This window comes from Gossypium arboreum, chromosome 13 (assembly GCF_025698485.1).
Source record: "Gossypium arboreum isolate Shixiya-1 chromosome 13, ASM2569848v2, whole genome shotgun sequence".
NCBI lineage: Eukaryota > Viridiplantae > Streptophyta > Magnoliopsida > Malvales > Malvaceae > Gossypium > Gossypium arboreum.
Window position 1 is genome coordinate 22,867,037 of NC_069082.1, and position 22,531 is coordinate 22,889,567.

Sequence of the window (22,531 nt, forward strand, 5' to 3'; positions counted from 1 at the left end):
CTGTACAGAGAGATATCCAAGTTGTAACGCACGAAGGTCAGAGCAGTCGATCCCTGTAATATGGGTGACTTTAACTAATAAACTGTACCAATTGGCCCAACCAAAAATTCTAAAAATAAATCCATGGATGGGTATATGAGTCTAAATTCAGGGAAAATTTACAAAACCAGTTTCCAAGTTTTGAAACTCGAGATATGATTTTTAAGGCGACGGTGACGCAGTTTTCCAGCCTGACTGGTAATGTCAAATTGGTTGGTATCTTGAGAGGATTTGGCCGTTAACCTCTCGTGTTCGACACCGGCGTCGGTCACGAGTTAGGGGTGTTACATTTCAGATGAATTTTATGGGTGAACAGTATCTTGAGGCTAGGAGACGGGAGTTTATGGATCTTGTTTAGGGTACTTTGTCCATAAACGAGTACGAGGCTGAGTTTGTTTAGTTGAGCCAGTATACTCTCGAGTTGGCGTTTTCTGAGGTGAACCATTGTAAGAGGTTCCGGTTTGGGTTGAATCATGAGATTAAGCTCTACTTAGTTGCTCAAAACACCGAGGTCTTTGACGACTTAGTTGAGAAGGCTCATGCATTAGAGGAGACTTTTTGGGAGGAGCCTAAAGTTGCTCTGTCTAGAGCTGTTAAGAGAAGGATTGAGTCTGCTAGTGGTTCTGGTCGTAAGGGTAAGAGGGGTCATTTTGGTAGATTCGTACGACGTGTTACTAGTAGTCGTGGTCAAGATAGGGAGGCTGCGAGAGTTGAGGCTGGTCTTGTTGATCAGGGGGTTGTTGCATGGTCGATATATAAGCATTATAGTCATGCCATCATGGTGAGTGCTGGAGGATGACGGGTGCTTGTCTTGTCTGTGGTTCGATGGAACACCGTGTGAGTGACTGCCCGAGGAGAGCCATTATTGTATTCAATTAGCCTGTTGTTGCTATTGCACCTACTCTAGCTTGAGAGAGAGGCCGTGCTAGAGGTGATAGTCAGTGTGGTGCTGCTCAATGTGGTGATTCTGGTCCAGCCAAAGTTTATGCAGCGAGGGAGTTCTAGACTAGAGAGGCCACCGATGTTATCGTAGGTACTTTCACGCTATAGTCTTTTCTTCTACTAGCTTTAGTTGATTCTAGTGCGACGAGGTTGTTTATCTTTAGAGACGTAACTAGAGAGCTAGGGATTGTGGTAGAAACATATAGATCAGGTGTTACGATAAATAGCCCTTTAGGTGATGGTGTAATGGTGGATCAGGTATATTGTCTTGTCCTCTAATGGTTCAGGGACATGTGTTTCTAGTTTATCTGCTTGAGTTTTCATTTTAGGGTTTCGACATCATTCTGGGTATGGATTGGTTGTCCAAGCATTAAGCTAAGGTGGATTGTGAGGCAAAGTTGGTGACTCTGTGTGGTGTTGGCGATTTGGAAGTTGTTGCCATTGGTGAGAAATTTGAGTTGTTGTCGAATGTGATTTCTTCACTTTGTGCTAAGAAGTTGGTCCAAAAAGGTTGTGAAGCTTATCTAGCTTATATCCTAAATGTCGATAGTGGGGAGATGAGGTTGGATGAGATTTGGGCTGTTCGTGATTTTTCGAATGTATTTCCTGAGGAGTTGCATGGTATACCACCAGATAGAGAAGTTTAAGTATTAAGCTCTATCCTGGTACTACTTTGGCGTCTGTTGCGCCCTATTGCATGGCACCTAAAGAACTTGATAAACGCCAAATTATACATATTTTTACCCTAAATACTTAGCATATTTATGGATGTTTATTACTAGATTTGTGGATTTTGGTGCTCTTAATCCACTTATTTCATGTTTTGTACTCAGAGGAGCACCAAGAGTCAAAAGGAGCCAAAAACGAGCCAAAAAGGGACAAAACAAACCAAATTGAAAAGATGACACGGCCTAACCCTTGCCACACAGGTACCTCACACGCCCGTGTTTTTCGAGGATGTCGACCAAGGATTTCACGATTCACACGGCCTGACCATTGACCCACACGGCCGTGTGCAATTTAACGGATCGAACACGACCTGGCAATCACGTCACACGGTCATGGCACATGGGCATGTCCCTTTTTCAAGAAGTTGTATTTTACACGAAAAAGGATACTTAGGGAGGAAGAAACCCAATCCAAAGCCTATATAAACACCTTAAGTACGACTTAGAAGGGGGTCTCTTTCTAGAACTTTTCTGGAGTATAAAACCACACGCTGGGAACTACTTGAAGGAAGCCAGACGATCCATCCCAAAAGCCAGAGCTACTCCAAGATTGAAGATCTGTAACACTCCAAACCCGTGACCGTCGCCGGTGTCGGACACGAGGGGTTAATGGGTCAAATCTTCTCAAGGTACCAACCAATTTGGCATTTCCAGACAGGCTGGGAAACTGCATCACTGACGCCATAAAAATCATATCTCGAGTTTCAAAACTCAGAAACTGATTCCGTAAATTTTTCCTGAATTTAGACTCAAATATCTATCCATGGATTTATTTCTAGAATTTTTGGTTGGGCCAATTGGTACAGTTTATTAGTTAAAGTCACCCATGTTACAGGGACCGACTGCTCTGACCTTCGCCCGTTACAACTTGAATATCTCTCTGTACAGGGCTTTAATACTGGTGTCGTTTGTTTCTAATGAAACTAGACTCAAAATGGAATCTGTACATATAAGGAATGACTCCTAATTCTTTCTGGATAAATTATGGTAAATTTTCAAAGTCGCGACAGGGGACCCAGAAACCGTTCTGACCCTGTCTCACGAGAACTTTAATATCTCTCAATATACTGCTCATATGGTCGTTTCGTTTTGTCCATATAAAAATATATTCATCAAGGTTCAATTTCATAATTTACTCACTATTTAATTCTACTTCTACTATTTTTAGTGATTTTTCAATCTCATCTCATTGCTGCTGTCCGCAACAGTTACTGCAGTAGACTATGCCAATTTCATGAATTTTTCCTTGGCCTTAATCATCCATCATACATGACACAAATTATGGCCACCTTATCAAAATTTGAGTTTCTAAGACTCGTGGCTATAGATTCTAGCATCCCACTCGACGACCACATAGGCCATTTTCACATGGCTTAAAGTTTACAACCCACAATTCGACAAAATATAATAGCCTATACATGCCAAATGTTCTTCAACAACAAAAACAATACCACAAGATTTCAGCCGGTGTGATGACTTCAACGACGGTCCCGATCACGCAAACAATACGAGTCCGAGAGACCTAAAATGGGTGACAAGAAAACACCGAGTGAGTTTACAACTCAGAAGTCATAAGCATTCATCAATCCACCGATAAAGTTACTACTACATGTACAACAAATGAGGCTAGGTACTCGTCCATACCGAATCTATACCATAATACCTCGGACCTTTCGTCCAATCTCGCACCAATTCATACATCCACATTTCATATTCTACACAACAAGATAATCAAGCATTTTACACATTAACTCATTTTCCAGCACAACCATACACACTTCAATCATCACATAGATTTAAGGCTTACCAATTTCAATCCCCAAGCATGAACGAATTCTCTATTCGTCATGAGCTCGAGGTACTTACCCGATCCGCTGTCCATACTCAATTCAATGGAGACACACCTCCATATATATAGAGTACGCACACATAGTGCTTACCACTCGATTTCGCACACTTAGTGCGACGTAATTTAAGCTCGCACACACAGTGCCATACCCTCCGAACTCGCACACCCAAGGCAGATTTTTCCAGCTTGCACACTTAGTGCCAAATATTTCCAGCACGCACACTTAGTGCCATATATTTCCAGCACGCACACTTAGTGCCAATCTCGTCACCATACACACGTATTGTTCAAGACACATAGTGCCGAAAGCAAACTTTCTACACATTCCACTATTTCTATTACATTCAACAATTATCCTCATTCCATACACATACAATTTCATTTATACATATATATAGCATTCCATTAAACACAATTGCATAGATTTTCCAATCATTTAAGCAATATCAAACATATGTGCTTAATGACTTACCTTGTGTTCGATAAATAATTCCAAGTCGGCTACTCGATGATCTTCGATTTCCCTTGTTGGACGCCTCCTTTAGGATCTTGAGCTTAAACAAATAAATTAGCTCATTCAACCGCTTTGGTACATATATTGGTATCCACATTTTAATGATCTTATGACATACGAACGACATAGTAAAATTTTTATCTTACTACCTTACGTTTTAGCTATTCGCTAATAGCCTTATGCAATTACCATACTATCAATAATCCAATCACATTCATTACTCAAGTATAGTATTTTCACATTCGGCAATAATATTACATACAATAGCCGATTCTTCTTACTTTGTATTTATGCAACTATTTGATCATTAGTTTAGTTCAAACACCCATACACCAAGATTTATCAAGTTTAGCATGAAACATAACCTTAATCCTCAATGACCACTATGGCGAAAATCCTAGTCAACCCAAAATCACAATTTCTAACACATAATTGTTCATAACACAATTAAAGCATCCTCTCCATTCCAACACTTCAAGACACATACATTTCCCACAAATCTCCAACTTCATATTCGGCCTTAGTGTACATACACAAGCTGATTTTTTCTTCCTATCATCCAACCTAACTATATGAATATTTAACTAGCTCACACTTCACCCATCCACAATCACTCATTTAACACAAAGAAAATAATCAACTCCTTCACTATCTACCATGGCCGAATGCTTCATGCACCACCCAAATCCAAAATTTTAACATGGGCTAGTTAAAGAACTTAGTAATCAACTTTCATTAAGCTGAAATTTCAAAATCTAACATGAATTACTAACCTTGTTTTGAGCTTAAAGTTGACCAAATCTCCCTCCCCTTTCTTTCTTCAATTCGGCTAAGAGAGAACCAAAGGAAATGAAGCTCTCTTTTTTTTTTCTTTCTTTGCTCCATTCACGGCAACTTGGGGGGGGAGGCATCCACACACTTTTTTTTTTCTTATTTTATTCCCCTTTCTTTTAAATTCCTTTCTTTATTTTAGTTTGTCTCCATAATCCAATTTCTTATTATAATATCTAAGGCAAACAAATATATTGCCCATCATCAATCTAACTTGGCCGGCCACCATAAGGAAAATTTGGCAATTTGACATGCAAGTCCAAGCATTTTCTAATATGTATCAATAGGCCACTTTAACATTAGCCTAGCACATTTCTCAATTTCCTCACATAAGTCCTTTCTAATAAATTTCACCTACGAATGACGAAATTAAGGCACGAAATTTTCACATATGTACGCTCATGCACAATAAACATAGAAAATAATAATTAATTATTCTTGTGTCTCGGTTTTGTGGTCCTGAAACCACATCCCGACTATGGTCAATTTTGGGATGTCACAACTCTCCCCACTTAAGAAATTTTCGTCCCGAAAATCTTACCGTAAATAGGCTCGGGTATCGCTCTTTCATAGAGTCCTCAAGTTCCCAAGTGGCTTCTTCAATTCGTGTTTATGCCACAACACCTTCACTAACGGGATTTTCTTATTGCGCAACTCTTTTACTTCACGCATCATAATGCGAACCGGTTCCTCTTCATAGCTCAAATTAGGTGAATCTCAATCTCGGAGGGAGCAATTACGTGCGATGGATCGACCTATATCGTCAAGCATCGAGACATGAAAACGCTAGAATCCTTTCGAGCTCGGGGGCAAAATTAATCGATATGCGATCGCCCAATTCGTTCGGATACTTCATATGGCCCGATGAACCTCGGACTCAATTTGCCCTTACGACCAAATCTAAGCACCTTCTTCCAAGGTGAAACTTTGAGAAAGACCTTGTCTCCAACCCGATATTCAATATCTTTTCTTTTCAAACCGCATACGACTTTTGGCGATCCGAAGCGACTTTCAAACTTTCACGAATTACTCGAACTTTTGCTCGGCATCCTTAACCAAATCAACCTCAAGAATTTACCTTCACTAAGTTCATCCAGAATAATGGGGTACGGCATTTACGATATAAAGCCTCGTAAGGCGCCATCTTAATACTTGATTGAAAGCTATTGTTGTAGCGAATTCAATCAAAGGCGATACTGTTCCCATGAACCACTAAACTCAAGGATGCAACATCTCAACATATCCTCGAGTATTTGAATTATCCGTTCGGATTGACCATCGGTTTGGGGGTGAAAAGTGTGCTAAAATGCGTTTGGTACCCAAAGCCTCTTGCAATTTCTTCCAAAACCGCGACGTAAATCTTGGGTCTCTATCCGACACGATAGAAATAGGTACCCCATGCAATCGAACAATTTGGGAGACGATAATTCGCCAACTTATCGAGCGTAAAATCCGTGCGGACAGGATAAAATGAGCAGACTTGGTCGATCTATCAACAATGACCCAAACCGAGTCTTTCTTATTCGAGTCAATGGTAACCCGGACACAAAGTCCATTGTTACTCGATCCCATTTCCATTCGGGTATCATGATCGGTCAAGTAATCCCGATGGCACTTGATGTTCCGCTTTCACTTGTTGACATATCGACACCTTGAAACAAATTCGAAATGTCTCGTTTCACACCGGCCACCAAAATTGGCGTTTCAGTCATTGTACATTTTAGTACTACCGGGTGGATTGACATTCGACTACAATGGGCTTCATTTAGAATTATCGAAATAAGTTCAATTCTTTGGAACACACAGACGACTTCGAACCTCAAACAATCGTCATCATCAATTTGAAACTCGATTCCTTGTTCGTAACACACTCACCCGTTTTGCAAGCAACTCCTCATCAACTTTTCGAGCTTCACGAATTTGATGAGCCAATAATGGTTTGGCCTTTAATTGGCTACTAACACATTGTCGGGTAGAATAGACAAGTGTACATTCATCGTCAGTAAAGCAAGCAAGTGATTTCCGACTTAAGGCATCCGCAACCACATTAGCCTTTCCGGGTGATAATCAATGACGAGTTCATAATCTTTTAACAACTCGAGCCATCGTCTTTGTCGCAGATTTAAGTCTCTCTGAGTCATCAAATATTTGAGACTTTTGTGATCCGAATACACATGGCACTTCTCACCAAATAAGTAATGTCGCCATATCTTTAAGGCGAACACGATGGCAGCCAATTCGAGATCATGGGTTGGATAATTTTTCTCATGTGGCTTTAATTGTCTCGACGCATAGGCCACAACTCGCCCTTCTTGCATCAATACGCAACCCAACCCAAGTAGGGATGCGTCACTATAAATGACAAACTCTTTGCCCGATTCGGGTTGCACTAGAATGGGGCTTCATCAAATAAGCTTTCAGTTGATCGAAACTTTTCGACATTTCTCCGTCCATTCGAACTTAACATCCTTTTGGAGTAAGCCGTCATTGGCGTGGCTATCGTCGAGAAACCTTTACAAATCGTCGATAATAACCGCAAGCCCAAAAAGCTCCTAACTTCGGTAACATTCCTTGGTGGTTTCCAATCGACTATGGCGAATTTTGTTCGGGTCCACCTCGACACCGTCACGGACACCACGTGCCCCAAAAGCTAACCTCTTTCAACCAAAATTCACATTCTTGAACTTTGCGTATAATCGCTTATCTCGTAAGATTTGCAACACTAGCCTCAGTGTTCAAGATGTTCGGTTTCATCTCTCGAATAGACCAAAATGTCATCGATAAATACAACTACGAACCGATCCAAGTATGGCCTGAAAATTCTATTCATTAAATCCATAAACACCGTAGGGCATTAGTGAGCCCAAACGGCATCACCAAGAATTCAGAGTGACCGTACCTCGTTCTAAAAGCGGTTTTGGGTATGTCCGATTCTCGGACCTCAACCGATAGTACCCGACCTCAAATCTATCTTTGAAAACACCGAGGCTCCCTTTAGTTGATCAAACAAATTGTCAATTCGTGGCAATGGATATTTATTCTTTATCGTCATTTTATTGAGTTGACGATAGTCGATGCACAACCTCATGGTTCCGTCCTTCTTCTTCACAAACAATACAAAGCGCCCATGGAGAAAAACTCGGTCGAGCGAAACCTCTATCCGTCAATTCTTGCAATTGAACCTTCAATTCCTTTAATTCCGTTAATGCCATACGACACGGGGCTATTAAAATCGGCGTAGTACCGGTACAACCGATGCGAATTCCACTTCTCGAACCGGTGGCAATCCGGTAACTCCTCGTGAAAAACATCTGAATACTCACAAGCCACTTTGGTACCGATTCGAGTTTCCTTTCCGTCTCTTTACTTCCAAACACATACGCAAGGTATGTTTCACACCCTTTTCACATACCACCGAACGGTCATAGAAGATATTATCATTGGCGCTCCTTTTAAATCAAGAGACTCGACTCGGACTACCTCATTATTTGCACTCCTCAAATCAATGGTTTTCCTTTTGCGTCCACCATTGCATCATGTACGGTCACCAATCCATACCAAGAATAACATCGAATTCATTAAATGGTAGAAGCATCGATCGGCCGGAAAACAGATTCTCGAATTATTAGGGGCATCTCTTGCACACTTTATCAACGAGCACATATTGACCCAAAGGGTTTGACACTGAATTACGAACTCGAGAGACTCAACGGTAGAGTCTTCTTGGATGCTAAGGTTTCACATACATATGAGTGAGTAGAGCCGGGTCAATCAATGCAATCACAATAGTATCAAGAGAGTAAAAGTACCAGTGATAACGTCGGGGAGGATGCCTCCTCTCGTATGCGGATGGCATATGCTCTAGCAGAGCACGGTCTTGGATCGGACAGCCGCATTAGAGGCTCCTCTCGATTACCACCCCTACCTCCAGAGATTCTCGGGGCCTACCTCCACCGTCGTTCCACTAGGTCTTGCACCTTCCGTCTTATTCCTCTCATCTAGCTCCGTGCAATCTCTAATGAAGTGGTCCTTGAACCGCATCCATAACAGCCCTATTATGCAGACTTACCCCAACATTCACCTAGGTGTCGTCTTCCACATCGGGGCATTCAGTCTCTCTTGACGATTATTGCCTACACTAGCTATGAAGTAGCTCGGAGTCCGTCAATGGTCGGGCTCTAATGGAAATTCCCGATCGTCCTCGACTTCATTGGTGTCCTCCCCGAACCTCTTTACAGCCGAGAACGGAGCTTTACTCGTCGATCTTTTACGGTAATCTCTTGCTTCAAATTCAGCCTTCTTCTTCTCCTTCCCAAGTTCTTCCGCCTTGCGTGCTCGTTCGACTAGTGTCACGAACTCCTTTATCTCTAAAATTCCCACTAGTAACTTTAACTCTTCATTCAATCCTTCTTCAAATCTTTTGCACATCGCAACCTCATCAGCCACACACTCCCGAGCATACCGACTAAGTCTTACGAACTCATGTTCAGATTCGATACTGATCATCCGCCTTGCTTGAGTTCCAAGAATTCCTTACGCTTCGATCGATGAACCGTTGACTAATGTATTTCTTTTGAAATTGGATTGGAAGAAATCCCAAGTAACTCGTTCATTTGGGACTATGGAAATTAAAGTCCTCCACCAATAGTAAGTCGAGTCTCGCAACAAGGATATAGCACACTTAAGACATTCATCGGTGTGCATGACAGTTCATCTAACACTCTAATGGTGTTATCGAGCGAACTCGGCCTTTTCGGCATCATCAAGAACTATGGCCTTGAACTCCTCCCCACGCTTCCTAATCAAGTCCACGGTGGTTTACTCAGCCTCACAGGATCGAATCGGAGGCATTGCGGGCTCTTGGGTGGAGTATTTAAATTCGGGAATGGTTGGACAGCCGGGTTGGTTCGGGCATATTGCGCGACCCACTCATTCATCATGGTGAAGAAGGCTTGTTTCGCCCTTCATTTTGATTATTCGCGGATGATGAGGCTCAACGGCGGTGTCCCTTGCGCAGGAGCAGCCGCTACACTTTCAACGTCATCCGCCAAGGGTCTCTCTACCCGGTTCCATTGCTAATCAAAACAAAAATTCCAACCGTCAAGTCATCACATTATTAAGCGCTAACAATTTGGCATGTATAGCTAGACTCACACGCGCTATGGTAGTCCTAGAACCGACTAAACCATAGCTCGATACCAATAAAATTGTAACACTCGAACCCGTGACCGTCGCCGTGTCGGACACGAGGGGTTAATGGGTCAAATCTTCTCAAGGTACCAACCAATTTGGCATTTCCAGACAGGTTGGGAAACTGCGTCACTGACGCCATAAAAATCATATCTCGAGTTTCAAAACTCGGAAACTGATTCCGTAAATTTTTCCTGAATTAAGACTCATATATCTATCCATGGATTTATTTCTAGAATTTTTGGTTGGGCCAATTGGTACAGTTTATTAGTTAAAGTCACCCATGTTACAGGGACCGACTGCTCTGACCTTCGCGCGTTACAACTTGAATATCTCTCTGTACAGGGCTTTAATACTGGTGCCGTTTGTTTCTAATGAAACTAGACTCAAAATGGAATCTGTACATATAAGGCATGACTCCTAATTCTTTCTGGATAATTTATGGTAAATTTTCAAAGTCGCGACAGGGGACCCAGAAACCGTTCTGATCCTGTCTCACGAGAACTTTAATATCTATCAATATACTGCTCATATGGTCGTTTCGTTTGTCCATATAAAAATAGATTCATCAAGGTTCAATTTCATAATTTACTCACTATTTAATTCTACTTCTACTATTTTAGTGATTTTTCAATCTCATCTCACTGCTGCTGTCCGCAACAGTTACTGCAGAGACTATGCCAATTTCATGAATTTTTCCTTGGCCTTAATCATCCATCATACATGACACAAATTATGGCCACCTTATCAAAATTTGAGTTTCTAAGACTCGTGGCTATAGGTTCTAGCATCCCACTCGACGACCACATAGGCCATTTTCACATGGCTTAAAGTTTACAACCCACAATTCGACAAAATATAATAGCCTATACATGCCAAATGTTCTTCAACAACAAAAACAATACCACAAGATTTCAGCGGTGTGATGACATCAACGACGGTCCCGATCATGCAAACAATATGAGTCCGAGAGACCTAAAATGGGTGACAAGAAAACACCGAGTGAGTTTACAACTCAGTAAGTCATAAGCATTCATCAATCCACTGATAAAGTTACTACTACATGTACAACAAATGAGGCTAGGTACTCGTCCATACCGAATCTATACCATAATACCTCGGACCTTTCGGTCCAATCTCGTACCAATTCATACATCCACATTTCATATTCTACACAACAAGATAATCAAGCATTTTTACACATTAACTCATTTTCCAGCACAACCATACACACTTCAATCATCACATAGATTTAAGGCTTACCAATTTCAATCCCCAAGCATGAACGAATTCTCTATTCGTCATGAGCTCGAGGTACTTACCCGATCCGCTGTCCATACTCAATTCAATGGAGACACACCTCCATATATATAGAGTACGCACACATAGTGCTTACCACTCGATTTCGCACACTTAGTGCCACGTAATTTAAGCTCGCACACACAAGCCATACCCTCCGAACTCGCACACCCAAAGGTCAGTATTTTTCCAGCTTGCACACTTAGTGCCAAATATTTCCAGCAAGCACACTTAGTGCCATATATTTCCAGCACGCACACTTAGTGCCAATCTCGTCACCATACACACGTATTGCTCCGCACACATAGTGCCGAAAGCAAACTTTCTACACATTCCACTATTTCTATTACATTCAACAATTATCCTCATTCCATACACATACAATTTCATTTATACATATATATAGCATTCCATTAAACACAATTGCATAGATTTTCCAATCATTTAAGCAATATCAAACATATGTGCTTAATGACTTACCTTGTGTTCGGTAAATAATTCCAAGTCGGCTACTCGATGATCTTCGATTTCCCTTGTTGGACGCTCTCCTTTAGGATCTTGAGCTTAAACAAATAAATTAGCTCATTCAACCGCTTTGGTACATATATTGGTATCCACATTTTAATGATCTTATGACATACGGAACGACATAGTAAAATTTTTATCTTACTACCTTACGTTCTTAGCTATTCGCTAATAGCCTTATGCAATTACCATACTATCAATAATCCAATCACATTCATTACTCAAGTATAGTATTTTCACATTCGGCAATAATATTACATACAATAGCCGATTCTTCTTACTTTGTATTTATGCAACTATTTGATCATTAGTTTAGTTCAAACACCCATACACCAAGATTTATCAAGTTTAGCATGAAACATAACCTTAATCCTCAATGACCACTATGGCGAAAATCCTAGTCAACCCAAAATCACAATTTCTAACACATAATTGTTCATAACACAATTAAAGCATCCTCTCCATTCCAACACTTCAAGACACATACATTTCCCACAAATCTCCAACTTCATATTCGCCTTAGTGTACATACACAAGCTGATTTGTTTCTTCCTATCATCCAACCTAACTATATGAATATTTAACTAGCTCACACTTCACCCATCCACAATCACTCATTTAACACAAAGAAAATAATCAACTCCTTCACTATCTACCATGGCCGAATGCTTCATGCACCACCCAAATCCAAAATTTTAACATGGGCTAGTTAAAGAACTTAGTAATCAACTTTCATTAAGCTGAAATTTCAAAATCTAACATGAATTACTAACCTTGTTTTGAGCTTAAAGTTGACCGAAATCTCCCCTCCCCCTTTCTTTCTTCAATTCGGCTAAGAGAGAACCAAAGGAAATGAAGCTCTCTTTTTTTTTCTTTCTTTGCTCCATTCACGGCAACTTGGGGGAGGCATCCACACACTTTTTTTTTTCTTATTTTATTCCCCTTTCTTTTAAATTCCTTTCTTTATTTTAGTTTGTCTCCCATAATCCAATTTCTTATTATAATATCTAAGGCAAACAAATATATTGCCCATCATCAATCTAACTTGGCCGGCCACCATAAGGAAAATTTGGCAATTTGACATGCAAGTCCAAGCATTTTCTAATATGTATCAATAGGCCACTTTAACATTAGCCTAGCACATTTCTCAATTTCCTCACATAAGTCCTTTCTAATAAATTTCACCTACGAATGACGAAATTAAGGCACGAAATTTTCACATATGTACGTTCATGCACAATAAACATAAAAAATAATAATTAATTATTCTTGTGTCTCGGTTTTGTGGTCCCGAAACCACATCCCGACTATGGTCAATTTTGGGATGTCACAAGATCTCTCTCAGAATTCCTTCAGGGGTTTTAGAGTTTTCTTTATGTTTTGTTATCTTCATACTTTTGAGATGTACTCTTATTTTATTATGAACTAAACCCCTTAGATACCTAAGGGGGATGAAACCTATGATGGATCTTGTTATTATTATCTGAACTGTATGATAAATACTTGATTTGTTCTTAATTATGTGTTCTTAATGCTTGAGTTAATATTCCGGGTATTAATTCATGATTTGATGTGCTTATGCAGAGGAGAAAAAATCCCTGTCTAAGAGTAGATTAGGCATAATTAAGCGGAGTTGATCGAACGCCTAGAAATAGGGTTACGAGATTTTGCCGAATTAGGGTGAAACCTAATATGGGAGTTCATAGATCAATTTATTGCTTCCCTAGGGATTTTAATTAAGAAAGAGATTTCAATTAATTCAACTGAGGGTTAGACGTTATTAGTCTCGAAAGAGATAATATATAGGTTAGGGAGTCTCACGGATCAAGTCAAGTGAATAAATCGTCTGGTTCAGAGTCAGATAACAAGTGAAATCTAGGTAGATTCCTCCTTGGGTGTCATCTTTATCAATTACTTTTCTTCAAGTCTTTTTCCAAATTTTCTCTTTGCTTTAGTTTAATTAGTTAATTAGTTTAATAAACAACCCCTCTTTATTTCTAGGTTAAATAATAAAAAGATAGTTATTACTAGTACTTTTGGTTCCCTTGGGTACGATATCCCGGTCTTGCCATTACTATACTATTGTTCAATAGGTGCGCTTGCCTTTTCGTCGTGATAATAGTTAGTCTAGGTTTGATCTTCATTATAAATATTTATTACTTGGTACAAATCACGCGATCAAGTTTTTGGCGCCGTTGCCAGGGAACTAAGATATTAGGAACGCTCAATTTTTATTACTTTAGCCATTTATTTTTCTTGTAATTTAATTTAATTTAATTATTATTATTTATTAATTTACTTTTTCCTTCTCTTGGCAGGTTTTTATAGTTTATGACTAGAAGAAACCCATCAGGACCCTTACTTTTTAAGGAAGAAATCGATCATACAGTTCGTAGAAACCAAAGAGAAATAAGGCGCAGCTTAAGATACTTGGAGAACGAGCAAGAAGACGATACTCAACCCCCAATCGAAGAGATGGCTAAAAACTAGGGCAATCAGCTACCTCCTGCAATTGCGGTTAATCAAAATCCTGCTCACGCACTATGTATGATTATGCTAAACCGTCTTTAACAGGAACTGAATCTAGCATAGTTAGACCTGCTGTAATTGCAAATACTTTTGAATTAAAACCTAGCACTATTCAGATGATACAACAATTTGTTCAGTTTGATGGTTTGTAGGATGAAGATCCCAACGCTCACTTAGCAAACTTTCCGGAATTTTGCGATACATTTAAAATCAATGGCGTTTCTAATGATTCCATTCGTTTTCGGTTGTTTCCCTTTTCATTGAGGAATAAAGATAAACAGTTGGGAACAAATGACTGAGAAATTTTTACTAAAATATTTTCCGCCGGCTAAAACGACTAAATTACGCAATGATATCTCTTCTTTTGTGTAGATGGACTTAGAAACACACTACGATGCATGGGAGAGATACAAGGACCTTTTGAGAAGGTGCCCTCACCATGGGTTACCGCTTTGGCTCCAAGTACAAACATTTCACAATGGTCTGAATCCTTCGACTCGGGAAATGGTTGACGTAGCAGTAGGCGGAACCATCAACAATAAAACACCAGAAGATGCCTATGAGTTTATAGAAGAGATGTCACTGAATAACTATCAGTGGCAAGTCATGAGGACAAAGCCAACGAAAACAGTCGGCGTTTATAACTTTGATTCGGGCACCATGCTCTCTAATCAGGTAGAACTCTTAAATAAAATGATTGATGGTTTTCTTAATTCTTCACAGGTTCACCCAGTAATGCAATGCGAAACAAGCAGCGGTGGAACAAACCATTCGGAATACCAACCTTATGGCCACAGCATGGATAACGAGTAATTAAACTACATGGGTAATAATCCTCAACCTCAGAACAATCCATTTAGTAACACTTACAATGCAGGTTGGAGGAACCATCCCAATTTCTCGTGGGGCAGTCAAGGAAATTAAAGACCACAACATCCTCCGGGCTACCAACAACCACCCTACCAACAGGAAAAGAAGCCAAACCTTGAAGAGATGCTCTCAAAGTTTATTTCGGTGTCAGAAACTCATTTTCAGAACACTGAGACAGCACTTAAAAATCAACAAGCGTCGATCCAAGGGCTCGAAACTCAAATAGTCCAGCTTTCCAAACTGATCTCGAACGACCACATGGTAGTTTACCAAGTAATACCGAACCTAACACAAGGGAACAACTCAACGCAATTAATATTCAAGATGACGAAGGAGTCGTTGAGCCTGAACCAGAATCGAGGCAAGAAACTGTGGTAAGCTAGGGTCAAGGTCGGGTAGATCAAAATACAAACAAACCGGTGAATGAAGAATATAAACCTTGTGTCCCTTATCCTAATGCGACAACGAAAGACCGCTCGGATGAACAATTCGGCAAATTCCTTAAACTTTTGAAAAAATTACATATTAACTTATCATTTATTGAAGCTCTATCGTAGATGCTGAATGCAATGAAATTTTTAAAAGAGCTTTTAGTAAACAAGCGGAAGTTGGACGAAGCGTCGCATGTGGAGCTAAACGCAGTCTGCTCAGCTATTCTACAAAATAAGCTACCCCACAAATTGAAAGATCCAGGGAGTTTTACAATTCCTTGCTTAATTGGTAGTTTTGATATAAGTCATGCATTAGCTGATTTAGGGGCTAGTATTAACGTCATGCCTTACAAAATGTTTAAGCAACTAGGTCTTGGGAAACCTAAACAAACTAAGATGAGCATTCAATTGACAGATAAAACTATAAGATTCACTAGGGGTATTATTGAAGATGTACTAGTGAAAATAGATAAGTTCATATTTCCTGTTGATTTCGTTGTTCTAGACATAGAGGAGGATAATAACACCCCTTTGATTTTAGGGAGGCCCTTTTTAACAACTGCTAAAAAAATTATTGATGTTGGCACAGGTGAGCTCATGCTTCGCGTAGGAGACGACATAATCATCCTTCAAGCTAGTAATTTTGGCATCACATCGAACATTGAAGGTAATAGTCCACACCAATCTACTAAAACTGATAATATGACTTTACAAAAATTAAGCTTCAAAGAAGTTCACGAGCCATGTTCTAGAAAAGATAGAGGACACATTCATGAAGAACGAAGGCTATGGATAGAAGAGTTAGACGAATGGTGAGCACACAAACCAAGAACACATGATAAACCGAAACTACATCAAAACAAGCCCGATACCCCTCCAAATCAACTTAAAGTTGGTGATAAAGTCTTACTAGATGCCACAGGTCTCCACATTGTCACTACCACACCGAATGAGGAAATCCCTCTTATGGTACTCAGTATTTTTCCATTCGGTACGGTGGAGGTGAGTCACCCCAAGTTCAACACTTTTAAAGTAAACAACACCTGATTAAAACCTTATTTTGATGAGATTGATAGCAGGAATGAGGAGTATAAACTCCTCGAACCACCCTGACCATTCACTAGAGAGGTAAGTCGAGCTTAGACTATAAATAAGCACTTCTCAGGAGGCAACCCGAGCACTAACATATTTTGATTTATTTATTTATAATTTCTAGCACTTTAAATCATTAACTTTATCTTTGAATTGCAAAGTTTTTCAGCACACACGGCCAAACACATGAAAGTGCCTAAAGCCGTGGCCAAGCAGGGGAAGAGACATGGCCATGCGATATGACCGTATGGAAGCAGCACATGATTTCCCCAAAACACGGGATGCGATAAATCCCCATGGCTATTGCTCGTGTATAAAATAGAAATTCGTTGATTGCGACATGACCGTGGGTGGACTTGATATGTGAACACGGGCGTGGGAATGGAAAACACGGGCGTACCAGGGGCAAGGCTCGATTCTATTTCTTCGTCACGAGCGTGAGACACGCCCGTGCCGTTAAGCCATTGACAACAATACACGGGAGTGGTACCTTAACACACGAGTGTGGGAGAAGCAAACAAAGCTAGGCACGATCGTGCGACATGGCCGTGTGACACACACGCCCAAGACACACGGGGATAGTAGCCGAGCACGACCTAAATCATAAAATTTGAAAAACACGGGCTCACCTTTAGAGTACACGAGAGTGGCCCTAGGACGTGTGACCCTCCCCTATATAAGCAAACCACTGTTCATCTTCTTCCCCCTTTCAAAACCCTAGCCAAAATATCCCCTTCTCCACTCCCTAATCCCTATTTCGGCCACCATTCCCTAGATTTTCACTTCCTGAACCCCTAAACCACCCTAAAATACACTTTCCATGTATTAATCCTCACTTACCTATCTCTTTTCCCTCCATTTTTCCTCCACACGGCTATACCCCATTCCACATGCCTGTGCTCGCCACCAACACGCCCGTGCACCACCCTACAGCAGCTTTTGGTTCACTTTCTCACCCTTGTTTTTGCAATTTGTGTTGCTACCTTGGTACATTATGTCATCATCGAGAGGCAAGAAGGCCGCGATCTCATCCTCAAAAAGACATAGAGGACCGGGTTCTTCCTCAGTACGTGCTACAACCAAAGTTTGGCACCCATTCATTGAGTTATCGCACGCTTCACAGGAGGAGCTATTTCAGATACTATACGCGCGACCCCTCACTACAGGTCGTTGCATCGATTGGGCTATCGTGGAGCAAGTCTAGCTAGTTGATGCCATCTGCGCCCTCCTGTCCACAGACCCATGGGAACGGTTCTTTGCTATTACCGAACCCACTTATTTAGAGCTAACTTTAGAATTATGCTCTACTTTTCATCTATAGGTGGTGATGACGAACAATAACGACCCCAGCACCATTCAATTCTGATTATGTGGTCTAGTTCGCTCGATGAGTGTCCCAGAGTTTGGAGTCACTCTGGGACTTTACACCGATGAGTTTATGAAGGAGGAGGACATGAATGCACTACCACGCAATATCTACATTTCTTCCTCCTTGTGCTAAAAGGCTTTGGCACCACTCTCTTCCACCTACGACCCCAGCCGCTTGAAGGCCTCAGCTCTCGCCCCTTCCCTACGCTATCTCCATGCCATATTGGCACATACCTTGACCGAAAGGAGAGAGAGCACCAGCATCGTCAACACCCACGACGCCAACTATTTATGGTGCATGGTGAATGCACACGTGACTGACTTGGCATACTTCATTGTTTTCTCCATTTGCCATCAAATCGAGCGACATCGGAAGGTAGTAATCTCTATCGGCCCCTACGTGATGTGCCTTGGCAAACACTTCGGCCTCCTCAACACCGTGGCCCAGTCATCAGCACTTACACTAATAGGTCCGATGTCCCCATAGGGCATCACAACTATGTTACACATGAGGATGATCGAGTGCCAATGTGGGACCAATCCTCCTCAGTACCGTCTCACACATGCAAATGACGAGGAGGATCTTGAGGACGTTCCTGATGGTGTCCCCCCATAGCACGAGGAGCCTTCTACCACGCCACCTAGGGAGTGACCAGTTCATGCGGCTACTTCATTGGCACACCTTTCCGACTAACTCGTTCACTTCGAGCAGTATTGCACTACACAGTTCAGGATGATTCACGAGCGAGATCAGTGACGTGATAGACAGATGGACGACATGCAAGCCATGATGCAGCAGCTGTGCCAGTACTTTCACATCGCCGCTCCAGCGCTACCACTTGAGCGCCCCGCTGACGAGGATCATTGAATCCTCCTATCTTTTTATTTTTATTTTTTATTTCAATTTTATTATTTTCTTTTGAAAGACATATCTATATTAGTAAATTTTACTTTCTTCATTTTTCTGGTATTTCTAACAAGTAATCCCACTACGCTCTCTTCCACACCTACTCTTAATAAGCTCTTCATGATTCTACAGACTTCCAAGCAAAGCTGCTAGGAATATTTTACGGAATGAGGAAACAAATAGGGAACAATACCCCACGAGTGCCATGTTCAATGACCCAATTTCTTCATCTAGCCAAGAACAGTGGGAGCTACCACTTTCCCCAAACACTCCAGCCTGAGAATCAAGCTCCGCATCCATATAACAGGGAGTGTCACCTCTTTCCCTCTTATGATTTTCTTTATTTTGAATATTCTATCTTTGTACATTGAGGGCAATGTACATCTTAAGTGTGGGGGGTGAACATGAACATGATGCCTAACTTTTTGCTTTATTCTCAAATCCCTGAATTTGGTCTTGTGCTTAAGTGATTTTCTCATAATATTGATCGAATGAATTCTGATTGATCTATAATTATTGTTGATATGTCATGAATTAGTCCATGGGAATTATGCATGATTATTTGATTATAGGACATTAGAGAATCGAGAATGATAAGTTGATATTTTGAGAACTAAAATTTTTAGATAATTTTCCTAAATTGAGGTATTATATTGAAATCTTAAGTATACAGGAATGACATCAAAAACCCAAATTTTTTGTGAGATTTTTGAGCCTTTTGAGCATATAGATTTCTTTCTTGCTCACTTATTTTGTGGTTTGAGCATGTCAACATTGAACTGTTATTCTAGAACTTGCTTCGATTATACATGTCGAGATCACACGTATGATTTGATATACTGAGATGATAAAGGCACTTAGGATTTAACCCACTTACTCCATAAAAAACCTTCCCACATAATTAAACCCTTAGTGAACCCCCTTGAGCCTACTAACCCTTTTTATTGATTAACCCTCATCATTAACCTATTAACCCATTATTGTTGAAATCCTTTTACTTAATTTAATTTTTTTATTGAGATTAAATTTAATATTGTTACCTCACTATGTTCACCATTTTTGTTACTGAATCATGAAGTATGATTTTTATATTGTATTGACTTGATTTGTTCTTCAAAAAAAAAACTTAATATTATTATTGTAATCCTTAGCAAGCTAAAGTTGTCATGAAAAAAAAAGAGAGGTCATGTAATATAGTTCTAGATAATTGTTTGTGATTCAGTAATTAAGTTTTTGATAGTGGGGTAATATATTGAAATTATCTCGATTTAACCTTTGTCTTTTCAGCTTGTATCCATACCCATAACCTAAACCCCGTTACAACCATGCAAAGACCTTTTGATTTGTATATCATATCATTTACAAGTGGTGGAGAGTTGATTTTCATGCAATCCTATGGTAATAACTTCTCATGTTAGACAATCGAGTACTTAATCTTGATCCTTAAACACTTTGAGTGATTTGAGTGAATATTTAGTGAGGATACCATCTCTTATATATTTAGGACTAAAGTTAATTACTTAGAGGAAGAAGATTACCTATGATTTTATTATCAAAATATTTGATTTAAATTGTTTGAGGCTTTTAATGCCCCTATAGTTGAATTCTCACTGTATGATTTTCCGTGGAATAGTTTGTAACATTATCAGTAATGATTTTTTGATTGAAAGGAATGAATTCTAGCAGTAAATGAGAATTCTGCTTGAGGAAAAGCAATTGCTTAAGTTTGGGGGTATTTGATAAACGCCAAATTATACATATTTTTACCCCAAATACTTAACATATTTATGTATGTTTATTACTAGATTTATGGATTTTGGTGCTCTTAATCCGCTTATTTCATGTTTTGTACTCAGGGGAGCACCAAGAGTCAAAAGGAGCCAAAAACGAGCCAAAAAGGGACAAAACAGACCAAATCAAGAAGATGACACGGCCTAAGCCTTGCCACACGGGTAGCTCACACACTTGTGTCTTTCGAGGATGTCGACCAAGGCTTTCACGATTCACACGGCCTGGCCATTGACCCACACGGCCGTGTGCAATTTAACGGATCGAACACGGCCGTGGCACACGGGCGTATCCCTTTTTCAAGAAGTTGTATTTTACACAAAAAATGATACTTAGGGAGGAAGAAAGCCAATCCAAAGCCTATATAAACACCCTAAGTACGACTTAGAAGGGGGTCTCTTTCCAGAACTTTTCTAGAGTATAAAACCACACACCGGGAACTACTTGAAGGAAGCCAGACGATCCATCCCAAAAGCCGGAGCTACTCCAAGACTGAAGATCTCTCTTAGAATTCCTTCAGGGGTTTTAGAGTTTTCTTTATGTTTTGTTATCTTTATATTTTTTAGATGTACTCTTATTTTATTATGAACTAAACCCCTTAGATACCTAAGGGGGTTGAAACCTATGATGGATCTTGTTATTATTATCTGAACTGTATGATAAATACTTGATTTGTTCTTAATTATGTGTTCTTAATGCTTAAGTTAATATTCTGGGTATTAATTCATGATTTGATGTGCTTATGTAGAGGAGAAAAAGCCCCTGTCTAAGAGTAGATTTGGCATAATTAAGCGGAGTTGATCGAACGCCTAGAAATAGGGTTACAAGATTTTGCCGAATTAGGGTGAAACCTAATATGGGAGTCCATAGATTGATTTACTGCTTCCCTAGGGGTTTTAATTAAGAAAGAGATTTCAATTAATTCAACTAAGGGTTAGACGTTATTAGTCTTGAAAGAGATAATAATATAGGTTAGGGAGTCTCACAGATCAAGTCAAGTGAATAAATCGTCTGGTTCAGATCAGATAACAAGTGAAATCTAGGTGGATTCCTCCTTGGGTGTCGTCTTTATCAATTACTTTTCTTCAAGTCTTTTTCCAAATTTTCTCTTTGCTTTAGTTTAATTAGTTAATTAGTTTAGTTAATTAGTTTAATAAATAACCCCTCTTTATTTCTAGGTTAAATAATAAAAAGATAGTTATTACTAGTTCTTTTGGTTCCCTTGGGTACGATATCCCGGTCTTGCCATTACTATACTATTGTTCAATAAGTGCGCTTTCCTTTTCGTCGTGATAATAGTTAGTATAGGTTTGATCTTCATTAAAAATATTTATTACTTGTTACGAATCACACGATCATAACTGAAATAGTTGAAACCACTATTGTAAGAGTTGTTGGATCATGGATTCATTCGTTCGAGTGTGTCTCCATGGGGTACACTAGTGTTGTTTGTGAAGAAGAAAGATGGGACTTTGAGGCTATGCATTGATTATCTCTAGTTGAATAAGTTGACCATCAAGAATAAATATCCGCTACCGAAGATTGATGATCTATTTGTTCAGTTTCGGAGAGCTTCAGTTTTCTCAAAGATTAATCTGAAATCTGGGTATTATCAGTTGAAGGGTAAGA

General features: G+C 39.9%; 1 non-coding gene across 1 annotated transcript; it reads right to left on the reverse strand.

Moving 5' to 3' along the window:
- Positions 1-14,785: 14,785 nt before the first annotated feature.
- On the reverse strand, positions 14,786-14,892 carry LOC128286988 (small nucleolar RNA R71). The gene has a single exon (XR_008277688.1). It is a non-coding gene; the product is annotated as a small nucleolar RNA R71 (small nucleolar RNA).
- Between the last annotated feature and the right edge of the window lie 7,639 nt (positions 14,893-22,531).